The 14,842-nt window shown below is 32.2% G+C and overlaps 1 long non-coding RNA gene and 1 pseudogene across 2 annotated transcripts; one reads left to right on the top strand and one right to left on the bottom strand.

Moving 5' to 3' along the window:
• Positions 1 to 1,143: 1,143 nt before the first annotated feature.
• Positions 1,144 to 4,211, bottom strand: LOC123893072 (annotated as a pseudogene).
• Positions 4,212 to 6,738: 2,527 nt separating this feature from the next.
• Positions 6,739 to 9,973, top strand: LOC123888907. 2 transcript variants are annotated; one of them, XR_006802354.1, is made up of 6 exons: positions 6,757 to 7,087; positions 7,481 to 7,562; positions 7,680 to 7,782; positions 8,009 to 8,279; positions 8,647 to 9,070; positions 9,626 to 9,973. It is a non-coding gene; the product is annotated as an uncharacterized LOC123888907 (long non-coding RNA). The 2 variants fall into 2 exon arrangements; XR_006802355.1 differs by having other exon boundaries at positions 6,739 to 7,087; positions 7,680 to 9,070.
• The last annotated feature ends 4,869 nt before the right edge of the window (positions 9,974 to 14,842 follow it).

Genomic DNA, 14,842 nt, shown 5'->3' on the forward strand with positions numbered 1-14,842 from the left:
TTCTTCCAATTTTACCTCTGTCATCTTACTTGAAAAAATTAAATATTAACTAAACATATCATTTTTATGTCATTTCATTCATACTTATAAGTTAGTTCAATCTCTAATTTTACAAAACACTACAAATTCAATCACTAGCTTATTTGCTATGATGGGATAAAGTTCTTCAGCCATCTTCTGTTCTGGTCCATCCATGTTTTGCTTGATGAATTGAGGTCTAGAACTGGCTTTCCACCTTAAACGGAATTTTCTTGCCTTAGTCCATTTTGGGTGAGTCAATTTCACTCGCAACTCATCGAAGCGTGAGCTTTGGGTCTTTCCCTTGTGGTACCTGTACACTTCGACAATTAAATCAGTAAGCACAGTAGAGTAGGGGTATCTAGGGTTATATATTGCATACATGAAGGCCTTTTGGCAGGCTATATAACGAAATAATTAGGGTTATAAAGACCTAGAAAGTTCTTTTGTCCCTTGTGATTGTGACAGGGTGTTGTGTTATGGCAAGGTTGTAAAGACTTAGACGGTTCATAATCAGGGTGTGTCCATCATATGATATGCATTATAATTTTATGTGTCGGGCTACCCAGTCCAACATGCAGATGGGCCTTTGTCCTAGTTTGGAACAATGTTCATCTTGTGGGTTGAGAGAAGGGAGAAAAAAGGGGCAGACATTAAGGTTTTCTCACGTTGAGCTCTTGAAGTTAATTTCTTGTAACTCTTCTATATCTCTTTTAAAGACTCAATATGAATGATTTGGAGAGATATGTTTCTATCCAAATAATTTAGCCCGAACTGAATAAATAATTTTGATGTGCATCGTAGTTTTTTTATTTGATTGTAGATTTGCTATACACTAAGTTGCTAGACTTTATTCTTGGTTGATTATTGCTTGTTGCTTAGACGTACTGTTTAGTTGTTGATTACTATCATTATTTACTCAATTCTTTGTTCTTGTTGGTTTGAACAAGGTTCAAATTTACAACAATAACAACAAAGAAACATAGGCCAATATTTTGTCTTCCCCACCCACTGAAAGCCAAAATATTCTACTATCAATCAAGTTGGAAAATGTGTGTCCATTCATTATTTTTTGAGAAGATGCTGATCATGATAAGCCATATCAATATCTAAGGGCCATTGAAGTATATGGTAGGTAGGTACCTCAAATTTTGGCTGAATATGATGATGGAATCACAGATATTATTTGAGTTGGATATATATATATGTACAAATTTGAAGCTTATAAAACAAGACAAAAAAGTGTTATGGATTTATTATATTACGTATGAATCAATCCATTTGATTATTCGTCGTCCGTGTTCTTGATAGCTTGCAACACTGCTTGCTTCACCACTTGCTCGTTGATACTGTCGTCCTTGTGACTCTGCATAACATAACATAACATAACATATATAAATAAATTCAACAACAATCACATGAGATGAGAGAGAGCTAGAAAATATATTTGGCACCATCATATATTTTATTTACCAATATTTAACATCTTTAGACAACAAGATATATAATAATTAATCCAAGCTCTTTCTTTTGTTGGCAAGATTATTAAACAAGCTACAATTAGATTGAAAATATTCCGTATGAAATTAAAGTAGGCATTTGAACAATTTTGTCTCCTTACAAAAAGACCAAAAGTAGAGACCAAGAAAACAAAGATCTCTCAGATTCTCTAGACATTACGTAACATGGTTTCAAACAATTTTTTTTACTGTCCATTCAAATTCTCTAGACATTACATCTTACATGAGTTCAATCATTTGTTTTTCCCGTCTAGTATGCCCCTGGAGAGCGTACTATTTTGCAGGGTGCCAACAGTAATTGATCTGGGCCATGCGATCTCTGATCGGCGGCTGAGATCGTTTTGTTTTATAAAATTATATTTTAAATTGAACCGCCCGATTTCAAATCATCGGCCATGATTGATTAAAGTGTGAAACTACGTCTATAGTTCCCAACAGTAAATATACGGATCCTATTTTGCAGATTCAATTCTTTTCAACACTTTTTTATTTTTTTAGTTTTATGATAAACAAATATATTTTATTCACGAGAGTATAAATTATGCTGCAACTCATCACATATAAAAAACATGCAGGTTACAAGAACTAGTATGAGAACTCATGTACTATTTTTGGTATAAGTCTCCTATACAAGATAGCTTGTTTGAAAAGAAAGTGTTGGATTGTGTGTCGCTAGTTTTTGTCATTTTGACATTAGCCCTATGATATTTAAGAGAATTACCGAATTAGGTTCAGTAATTTAGAGTCCGGCTATAAAGTTAGGAAAATCTGACTAAAATTATTTTTGCCAGGAATAGAATTCGAGTTCTTTCAAACAACTCGTCTCAACCAGAGCTCATTAATCGCTTGAGTTCAATATCTTGGTTATTTAAAAGACTTTAAACTCAAGGAGAACTGATCACAAAAAGACTAGCGACCCATACATATCGGAATTCCAATATTAACCCAAAATAGTAAGATTTTGTCACCAATATTGAACAATGCCCACACGTGTCTACAAAGTGAGAACGCGTCTTTATATATATAGGTTTCAAAAATCATGTTAATTCAATTATTTAAAAGATAAAAGTGCAAACGAGAAATGGTAGAAAAATATTAATATATTTATTGTCTTACATCTCCTGATCCCACAGCTTGTAGCTGGAAAGTGTCTTCACAAGAAACCCTAGCATCAAGCACATCAAGTCCCAAATCTTCAAAAGCTTCCAGTATTGACACAAGCATACCAGGTCTATTCTTTTCTAAAAGCACATTGATTAGGAAACCCTTTTCTAGGGTTTTCACACTCACCTATCAAAATAAAAAAAATTATAAGTGAATTCATTTTTCTAGACACACAAAGATGTGGCAATAATGAACCATACTTTTTCTTTTCTTTTTTACAGAATAGTGAACTCTAATTAAGAAAGTCTACGTACATCTTCGTAGGGTATATCAAACATACTCCCTCCTGTAGTTTTTAGATTTATTGGAAAACTGATGTATCTAATTTATATTATTGATAAGATACATTTCTAATGAACCTAAAAAGTGGTTGCTTGCTTACAATAGTAAGCGGAGGGAGTATATGTGATAAGGTTTTCCCAGCTTTAAATTAGGACGTTATCCCTCACCTTAAATTTTTAATAGATAAAATAGATAGGTGATAACATCTTCTGTGATTGTTCCATCGAAAGTGATTGTTTGTACATAGAGATTGCTTAAAGGAGACTCACCTCAAACGCAGCTAAAAACCCTATGTTCTCGTGTCTTTTGCTTCCGTTCACTTAAAAATAGCTCATATTTATTTTTTACTTGCTCCATTTCTTACCATGTTTGGCGTAACATTTTAAATTAGTTGTGTTTCCAAAGTTTATCTCATTTGTTAAAACATGGTGACGGTGTTATTAGATGGCAAGAAGTATACGAGAGGGATAAGTTTTTTTTTTTTTTTAACAGCAAAAGCTATGAGAGGGATAAGTTTATTCCGTGGTTGACGCTAGTCTTGGTAATTTGAAGGATGAAGAATTATTTAACAATATTTAAGGAGGATATAGTTTATTGCGTTTACTTATGAAATTAAAATAATTTCTTGAAAATTGTTCATTTGTAGTGCGCAGTGCGCACTAGCTCAAAAACATTTTTGTTGAAGGCTTTTCACATCCCGCAAATAAAAATTGTGGATTGCGTGGAGTAGTATGTATCTTTGATATAGTTGAGTATCCCTTATACTTGTTGAACACATTTTTGTTTATAGAAAAAAAAAAGGTGGGTAATAATACTACAAAAGAATACCTTAGGTTGCTCATCATCCATTTGAGAAGTTGATGATTCAACAATTCCTAACTCAGAGTTCAATCCTTCCACTTTTTGCTTCCAATCCATTTGCTCATCATCCACTTTTTGCTCATCATCCATTTGAGGCTTTGTTCATCTGCCAATTATTATCCATTTTAACTTCATTAATAATAAACACAAAAAAAAAAAAAACAGTACACAAGAAATATATAAACCAATATATTTATTTTACAGCACTAGATCTTGTGACATCTCGAAGTTGTTGATACTTGTGTTGAAGAGACATATGCTAGCTTCTTCTCCTTCTTATAGCTTATGTTTACTTGATTGTGGTTTTCTCTACATTTGGTTCCATATGTGTGGTGGTGGCTTTGGAGGTTTTTAACTTCTTTTTGTTTATATTATAAAATATGGAGAACGTTAACTTGTGCCCTTAAGGCACATGTTAAAGAAGCAAAAATAGAAATTATTAAATGCTAATTTGTGCATTTTGACTTTTGAAGCATTAAATTTATTGTATCATTAAATGTTGAATTTCTATTTTGGTATATCTTAACATGTGCCTTAAGGGCACATGTTAACAAGATCCTTATAATATAATATAAATGTGAAGTGGCTAATAAGCTTACAAAAATTATTACTATGTGATCTCTTGTTTGTTTGCTTGATGACTACCTAAATATTCCCCACAACAAATTATGCTTTTTCACTAGTTATTTACAAATTTGCCCCCTATATATAATTTTCATGACTATAAACATGAAAAATGGGCCTTATTGTTTTTTGGTATTTAATTGTGGGAAGATGTGTTTATTTGGTTAGGCTTGTCGACGGGATTGGAAAGATGGAACCACTTTTTATATTTTGGGAACATGGTTAAATTAAAAATTGGCTTGCCACTTCCTCTTTGTGCTAGTATCTGGCATGGCATAAAGGATGGTTAATCGGAGTACATCAATGATTGTGTCTATATTAACTACAGTATGTTATTCGAAAACATTAGTGTTTGAGGTGACATTGTAAGGGTAGGATTCCTTGCTAAGGAATGTATAAATTTTTTACAATTAGAAATATATCGATATCAATAAAGACTATTTCTCTATTTTATGAAATAAATAGGTTATATTGTATTTTTGGCACTCTAATTTTACAAACTTATAATTTGGCCACATAATTTTTAAAATGGTATTTTTGACTCTTTAACTTTCACATACTTGCTATTTTTACCTCTTAACTTTAGCCCTTTTTGCAAAAGAATGACTCCCCACTAATTTTGATCAAGTCAATACACACGTGGCAAGTGACTCACAATCACATCAGCTTGTTTTGCCACGTGGACAATGACGCACATGCCACGTTAGCATGGAATGCCACATATGTTGACGTGATATGAGTCGTTGTCCACGTCATGTTGACGTTTTATGTGAGTCACTTAACACGTGTGCGCTGACTTGGTCAGGGGACCAGAATCACAAGTTTGTGAAAGTTAGACGCCGAATGTGTTATTTTAAAAGTTTAAGTGATAAAATTGTAATTTGTGAAAGTTAGGGACCAAAAGTGCAATTTCTATGTACATTTTCTCAATAGTAAAACTTGTTTCTACGAGACCAATGAAATATCATTAATATGCACAAGTGTACATGTTACTAGACAATTAAAAAAACTATAAAAAGAAAGAGTACTGATAATATATCTTACGTAATATAGGCACATGAACTACATGAATTTGTTGATAATCACGAGTTATGCTGATGACGAGTTAATCTGTTGTGACATACTCACTATATTGTTGATGATATTACTTCATATATGTTACATTCACATAGTTGGACATGTCGTAGGTTGAAAGTGATATAATAGTTGGACAATCAAGCAATCGTGGAGATTTGTGATATTTTCTATGCTTGTTGAGAAACAATTTTATCATGATTTTACATTAAATAATACTCCTTTTGTTCATTTTAAAATAATAATACCAAATTAAGAAAGTGTGTTTTGCCCCTTATCTTCTTATTATATCTTAATTTTAATCCATCAATAAATTTCTATTTTTTTGCACACACTTTCTCTTTCCTATATTATGTAAAAAAAATACAATAAAAAAATTACATAAAATTTAGTCAATAAAAAAAATTATGAATGAGGGTATAATAGAAAAAATATAACCTTAAATTATCAAAACGACAAATAATTTGAAACAAAATTTTTTTCTTCTAAAACAACAAATAAAAAGGAACAGAGGGAGTAACGTTTTTTAAACACATTTGCAGCAGTACATAAATGGAATAGTTATAGAAAGAATGATGAAATCCAAGTTTGATTCTTAATTAGTGAAAATAATTTTTTATCAAACTTTTACTTCGCGATGAAACTATAAATTATCAAGGCCTCTTAAAAGATTAATACCAAAATATGACACATTCAAAGAATAAGTCATGCGCGCTACTTAGCCAATTTCCACCCGAAACATTCTAAATATGTTATAAGCGCAATTATAAGGAGGGTTCTGCTACCTCCTTGTATTACTCTTTATTGAATAATGAAATGATATGAGTTTTTGATTGTCAAAGTATTACTCTTTATTGAATAATGAAATATATGAGTTTTTGATTGTCAAAAAAAAAAAAAGGAGGGTTCTGCTACCCACTCATAATAGATAAATTAAGATCCAATGATCTTACTCAAAAACCATCATTGTCAAGGAGAATTTTGTCGAATACACCAATTGCTCAATACACTGCACCTTGTTGGAGAATATATCATCATTGCAACACTAGTGGAAAATACACATTTTAAATCAGGGATTTTAAATCAGGTACAGAAAAGCCGATTTAAACACAAAACACGGTGGCAATTTTGTAAATAAGGGACCAATTCTCAATTGATGTAGTCAATTTAAATCGGCCTAAACGATTTAAACTTTAGTTATTAATTTATAATATTTTTTTTAATAAAAGAAAAAAACTGTATTGAAATTTGAAACCCTAGCGTGCCTCTTTTCCTTCACACTCCCTCCTCACGATGCTCTACAGCGCCTCCCTCTTCATCTCCGCCACCATAAGCCTCCATCTTCTCCTCCTTGATTAGGCATCGAGACTCTATTTTCCCCTATAGCCTCTTACCATTCATGACCTTTTTCCCTTTTTGCAACAGCCCCGGCGTTCGTTTTTCACATCACAAGTGAGAACCAGTCACCACACACAATCTCTATATCGTCCCTCACCGTTATCTTCTTACAGCCTTCTCTTCCGTTGTGGCATCTCACTTTTCAGGTTCGCTATTTTATCCTCGAACCCTACGAAATTGTGTTATGCTATTTTCTTTTGTTTTTTCCTAAGATCTAAAGTCGATTTTCATCCTTGAAACCTATAATTGCTTCTGTTGTGTTCGGATCTATGGTTTATTTCCCCTTTCTTTCTTGTTAATTTGACAGTTGAAGTTCATTCAGAGAACCTCTAATTCATGTTAAACTGATGCTAATTTGAAAATATGTCTAATGCTTAGTTCAGATTTATTGTTGATTGCTCTCTAATCAAATGATTCAATCTTAAGATTCTATGTGTGAAGAAAAAATGAAACTTGAGAGGTGATTTTATCCAATTTTTGTTGATTCGGGTGGATTCTTATTTGACAATTCTTATTGTTTTGTTTATGTTGTTTTGTAGCTACTGAACAAATAAAGGGGACAACAAATGAATGAGGTTTTAACCATTAACAATAGTTATATCCTTTAAGTTGTATGATAAGGTAATTTTCTGCTGAATTGGAACTGGATTTTTCGATAATTTACAGTGTTTTAAGGTTTGCTTAGACCTATTTTGGGTTTAGCTGATGTTGTAGTTCAAGTTTGTTGAACTGGTGCAGGTTTGTGTTTTGTTTTGGTTTGTGGGTTGCTGTTCTGTAGTAGAATTTTCTGGTTTTGGGGTACGGCAGCTGCAGATGAGTCGGATTACTAGCCTCGTATCAGGTGTTTCTCTCATTCCTCCCGATTCATTACTTCGGAGTGGTAGTATTTTAGCTCAAAGTACTGGTTTTTAACTTTTATTATAATTCTTTTGCTCACATATTTTGATTGAACTAGCATCAGAAAACTATTTTTTATTTGAGATATGGAATATTGGTTAAGAATGAATCTTTTATGTTCTAATGTTAAGTGGTAATCAGTGCATAATTCTTGTTATTTTATACCTTAGGTTGGTTTCAATTCTTTGCTTTTGATCCATACCTTCAACCTCTTCTATGACATCTTTGTCATTGACACACAATCAGACACTACTCAGTTATAATGCTATTGTTTATTTACGATTTATGAAGAACTTGAAAGTACATGAGTATATAGGACAATTGTTTTAGTCCACGTTTTCTAAGGATTCTGCAAAACCTTTCATCTGTCAATGTCCATTAACTGCTATAAAATTGGCTGGCTAGTACTTCCAATTCCTCTATACCTCCATGGGCTATAGGGTAAGTAAGTTATGTTCTTTTTCTTGTGTTGATTTTAATGTTAGAGGTTTTAGTTAAGCATATGTGATAACTTGAATCATTTTAAATTAACGTTAAGAAGCTACATCTAGAGGGAAGATTAAATCAAATAGTAGATAAAGATCTAATTTGAAAGTGACTTAGTTGAATTGGAAGAAATGGTACACGTTGCATTCTTGTGTACACATTTTAGGTGACTTTGTTGATTATGTGGAATTGCATATCCCTGACTCTTAAGCATCAATTATAAATATTATAGTATGTGACCAAACCTTCTAAATTAGTAATTGTCCTTTTTACCTCTTTTTTTTCCCTACAATGTTGAACTGTGTGTTTGATTTTGATGCAGGGTGGTGGAAAGGTACAGTGGTCCTATGAAAACTTCCTAATTTTTCTTATCGTTTATCTTTTGTTTGGTTTGTGGTGTATTATAGGCATGCTTATGCAACAACTTTTCTTCTTTTGTTTAAATGAGAATAGGTTGCAGGTGACAGCATAAACTTACTAAGGATTCAATTGATGTACTTCATGGGATATTTGGTCGGTAGAGGAGTGGAGTTAAAGCCATTACTTTATTATTTATTATTTTCCTCTGCAGGAGTAACTGGACTGATTACCTTTGGTATTTAATTTAGATTTGAATCCCTTGAATAGAGTTGATGCATGTAGAAGTTTATTGGGTAGATGAAAAAGGGAAAAGGAGTGTTGCGTGAACGTCAAACGTTGAAACTCGCTCTGAAAGATGAAAAAGGGCAAAGGCTGTAAGATTGATTGTAAGTATTCTGATCTATGAAACTAAAATTGACTTGTGGTTCTGCTTTATCAATTTGATTAAAATTATGAAATTGAAACAGATCTATGTGAACAGAACTGCAATGTGAAATTAATGGATTAGTTTTTAATGTGTTCATAATTAAAACCTTTACTAGAAAAAACTAGCATAATTTGTATTGGTTAATACACCAATCTACTAAGGATGCTAATAGATTTAACCAACAAAATCAGTTTGGTTAATACACAATCTACTAAGCATAATTCACCAAAATCTGTTTGTTAGTTCACATGCTAATAGATTAATTTTGTGCATGCCATTCACATGGTATTAGAATAAAAATCACATGCTTTCACTTGTTATTAGAATTATGTGCTTTTAATTTGTATTACTTGCAGTTTGGTAATAGAATAGAAATCATTTGGTTTCACTTGTTCTTTAAATTATGTGTTTTCACTTGGTATAGTCTGTACTTTGACACGTGCAATGTATGGGCTAGTTAATTGTGTTCTTTAATGATGATACAATATTCTAATATTATTTAATATTTATTTAGGTATTTGGAGATTCAACACCATTTCACGAGGACGAAGTTTCGAATGTTCAAGAAAGTTTAGCAAATTCGATTCTTGAATTTATATGAAGTAGCCTAAGATTGTTTAGATTTAATTTGGTTAGGCGTGTTTTGGTAGTAGTCTAAGATTGTGTAGCTTTGCTTAGGCTTGTTTGTGCTTTTGTTTGGAGCATAAGATTGTTTAGTTTTAGTAGGAGATATTTAGATCCGATGGTACTTTCGGAATAGTATTTCATGAATATTTTGTAACTTAATTTAAGTACAATTTGGTGGTATGATATTTGGTTTTATGATATTTTTTATTGAAGGTAGTGATGAAGTTTCGATTTATTTATAATTTGGTGGTGTGTATATATATATATATATATCTGTGTGTGCGGGCGCGCAATATTGTAGGAGAATCTGGGATTAAAAAAGAAAGAAATAGTATATGCTTTTAAATCGGTTGAACTGACTTAAAATAAGTTACTGAGTCGGTTAAACCGATTTAAATTTGATATTTTAAATCGGGTACACCCGATTTAAAAAGGTAACAGATTTTTTGAATTTTTTTAAATTGGTCTAACCGATTTAAATAAAACTAAATAAATCGTGCTACCCGATTTAAAAACTTTTTTTAAATCGGATTGACAACTGATTTAAAACAAAAAAACTTACTAAATCGATCGATTTTAAATCGGTTGTTGAACCGATTTAAAAAGCCTCCAGGAACCGATTTAAAAAGTGTTTTTTCCACTAGTGCAAGACTTCCTAATCAACACCAATCAATGTTGTCAAAATTGCATGTTAACATGTAAAATCATCTGATTTTACGTGCCTAGGCATGAAAAATCGCGTTAAATCATTAGTAAACTCGTGAAAAGGTCAATTTTGAACAAGTTAAATCATGGTGAAATTGTGTAAAATCGTGTTAATTATTTTTTATTTTACCCGATTTTGAAGAGATTAACTCTTTTATTTTTGAGTTTGTTTTAATTTTAAAGAACAATAATGTTTACAAGAGTGTGAGATGATTTTTTTTGCATGACAAAGAGGTTTTATTTACGGCCTAAATGACCTTAATTTTGTGCATCTTAGTGGTTACTAAGGCTTTATTGTATATAACTGACAATTAGAAGTGAAATGAAAAGACAAAAATTGTCGATTTCTAGTTCTGGGTCTCGCACGACCATGGCAGGGACAACATGGGTCGTGGAAGGACTTTCTTGCGAACTTCCTGCTTATAGACTTGCATGCCACGACCATGGCAGGGCACCACGGAGCCCCGGTAGGTATTAGATTTTGGTAAATTCTGGACTATTCAATTGCTCAACTTTTAGTAATAGTTTTTTGGACCTTTTGCTACGACCAAACATGATTTCTATTGATTTTCCATCTTCTATTCATTAAGGAAAGTCTTCCATTTATCATTTTAAAAAAGTCTTGATCAATAAGGCACCATAAAATGCATTAAATGCATTCATTTCTTCATATTCCAAGCATTAAGTCCCAAAAATAGAAAACCAAGTAAGTAGTTCTAATAAACATAAATAAAAGTTGGGTAAATAGCTTTATACCCCATGCAAAATAAGCCACTTATTTGTTATCCCCAACAATTATTTTTTTTTGAGATTTCACCCCTGCAATATGAAGATTCCTTGCCTTTGCCCCCTGGCTGCACATGTAGACATATGACATGGACAAAATCATGGCGTGGCATGACACGTGGAAATAATTTATTTTTAATTTATTTTTAAATGCCATGTCAATTGTACAAGTGGAAATTACCTAATTTTTTTAAAAAAACTGAAAAGAAATATTTTTATTTAATTAAAAAAACTTAAAAGAAATGTTATAATTTAAGAACACGACCTCCAAACTTAAAAGAAATTCTTTTCAGTTTTTTTTTTTCCAACCCATAAATCTTCATCATCAAACCTTCTTTCATCTTCATCTTCTTCAAACCTAACATTCCTCACCCCATCATCACTGTTCTTTCTCAATATTCAACAAACCATAAAAGAACAAAAATTCAAACCCAGAAAAACCAAAAAATTGAACTTTTAGGTGTTTTTCTCTCTTTAATATACTTAAGCTAACAATTTAACGGCTTGAAAGGGAATAGAGTGCGAGCAATTTAACAGCAGAAGAGAAGGAATAGAGTGCGAGCAATTTAACTGCACAAGTGCTTTGACTCGCAACTAGTCTATGTAGAGATTCTTCTTCAAATATTGCTCATACTTGAAAATGTTGGCTTGAGTTGCTTTATATAATGATGCAACTCCTGAGATTTGTTTGAGTTTGAGTTGCATCGTGATTTTAAAACAAACTTTGTTTTAAAACAAACTTTAATAGATTTAAAGTTTCAAGTAAATTTTTTTCTAAGTTAGTTATAACTTCCAATCATATATAACATCTAGGTTTGATAACAAATTTTGTTATCAAACATTTTCTTGGCAGCTAATCAATCCTCCACGCCTTATAACAAACTCTGGAGAGATACGCGCATATAAGATAATGTCTTCTGCTTGTACAAGATGTCCTACTCAAGTTGGGACATTTTGTCTAACATGTGTTAGTGGCACATCTGTCCTAACATGCATGTTGCTAGTTCTGGTGCAAGATGTCCTGCTTAGGATGAGACATCTTGTCAAACATGTTGCACCGGCACATCTGTCCTTCACATGTTGTTTTAGCATAATGCTATCAACTCAAAAGGAACTACATTCATTTGATTTATCCATGGCTACACAATAAAAATATGCAAGTTCAACAAATATGCTTAAGACGAAGAATAAAATCATAAAATCAACAAAAAATCATCCGAGCAACAATCGGTTTCTGATTGGGTCATCCACTATTTATATATGCGCCCCAAGCCGAATAGTGCTAGGTGCGAGGGAGTATGTTTAAGAAGTCTCACATCGGTTGCAAACTAGCTTTTATAAAGTGAGAGCAATGCTCACCATACAAGCGGATTTTGTGTAGAGTTTAGTTACGTCCAACTTCCAATTCTAAGATTTGTAGTTCATGTGGGGTTGGCAATTGAGAGGCAAAGACTAGGACGGTTAGAGTCCAAAAATAAAGGAAATGCCGCCCGAGCCATAATCTGTTGTATCTTATAGTGACGTGAGAGTTTTAAGTGACATTCAGGTTCACGGGCTACGTTCTAGTAACACAACAGAACATGTCTCTTGTACACTTGTTATAGGTGGAAAATTCCCATGTATTTTCTCTAATCGTGTACATAGCTGGTTTGTCTCTTTTCCTCACATGTTGGATTTAGCCACCAATACCATACCTACACACATAGAAAAAACCAAATTGCATCAAACGGATAAGATCGCTTGTACAAAGACATATAAACTAATTTTATCAATTAGGCCACGAAAGACAGCTAATACTAGTGTCTAGTGGTAAGTCCTTTCAAGTTGAAACCCAAATGTCGTTGCATCATATTGTTGGATATTTGGATTTACTTTAATTATTTATTTAAAATATAATTAAAAGTGTATAATATCAAATACAATTACTTGTCATGTTTAATATAAGGCTTAATGTTGAACGGATCGTGATGGGTTGGGCCGTTCTTTCTAGTCAGCCTATTGAGAGGTCCCTGCCTCCACTGATGAGTATATATTCTAGCCATCCCATTAAGCTAGTAACACTGAAAACATAACACGCATAATGACTCATCAGTGAGAGGTAGAAGCACCGTCTCAACTCTCTTACTCTCTCAGATTCAATTAATGAAGGATTGATCCGCTGCTATTCCAGGTATACCGTTCCCGTATATTCTCTAATATTACAATATGCTATAACTTGTATCTATTGATCTAAGGTTATTAATTTATAACATTCTTTCAATTGGTATCAGAGCCACTATAGATACATATTATAGTTATTGTTCAAATAAAATCATTATCTCACTGTTTCAATTCTTGATATGAATGTGCGACACAATTTGTGAATGATTTTTTATTATGATCATGTTGTAATGCTATTACTGTACCTGTTATATCTCATGTTCTGCAAATCTGCGATCATAGCATGTTTCCTTTTATTTTAATTAATATATTTAATTGTATAAAAGCAAGGACATTAAAACATGATTGCAAAGAACACGTTGATACAATTACTGTGTTTCGATCCTGATTTCAAACTCAATTAAATTCTAAACTGATATGAGTTTTCTCCAAATCGTATCATAACAAACAGAACCCATATTCAATCGTTGTTTATCGTTGCCTATTTCGCAAGAACCCTAATTTTTCAACCCACGATTCGATTAAGGATTCTTAAAATTAATGCCGGATACCCTTCTAAAATTGAATGACGATCAAAATGCGATATAGATCATTGTATGGTTCTGCGTATTGAGTAAGAACGAACCGGGTTAAACCGCGGGTTTTTTGTGACCCGTTTTCCTGTTTTTCGGGTAAAGAAGAAGTTGTTCAGCCAGCCCCAATGGACGCCCACTCGCGGGCTGTAGCGCGTGCGGCGCGTGTCAGAGTTAAAAAATTCCAATTATTTTATTTTTCTGCCAAAATAATTATTTAATAAATACTTTAATATTTTGGTATGAATTTTGGACATTTAAAATATTTTATATTGACTATTTTGAGAATAAATTGTAATTTTCATATGTATTCTCAAAATATTTTGGTCCAAAACTAATATGGTAATTTCTTTACTCTTTTATGGCACTTAAAGAAATTATTCATTCTGCATCAAATTAATGTGTCATTAAATTATTTTAATTTATTCCATATCATCCAAATTGATACTCTGTTATTTTGAAACAAAATGGCAATTTTGATTTATGATCTCCAAAATAAATAAATAATGATAATAATATTGGTGTTATTTAAATGTGAGAATTGCATACTATTGAATAACACATTCTCAAAGATTAATTTGAGCCGTCTTCTAAAATTTTATAAATAGTAGTAACACTAATGTATTTTATTTTCTATGGAAGTGTTATGATCGTAAATTATTTAGGCTCAAATTTTGGAGATCATTGAATTTAAAATTATCATTATTATTAAATTATATGTTGCTTTATTATTTTCCACTTGTAAATTCTTAAGGCAAATTAATTTATAACATCCTTACATTGATTTATTAAAATAGAGTTTTATGACTTGATATAACGGTTTTCTCTTTGACTACTTTTATGAACCGCTTGAGATGACGTCGCGAAAGACTTCATGGAAT

This window comes from Trifolium pratense, linkage group LG6, assembly GCF_020283565.1.
Source record: "Trifolium pratense cultivar HEN17-A07 linkage group LG6, ARS_RC_1.1, whole genome shotgun sequence".
NCBI classification, from domain to species: Eukaryota; Viridiplantae; Streptophyta; class Magnoliopsida; order Fabales; family Fabaceae; genus Trifolium; species Trifolium pratense.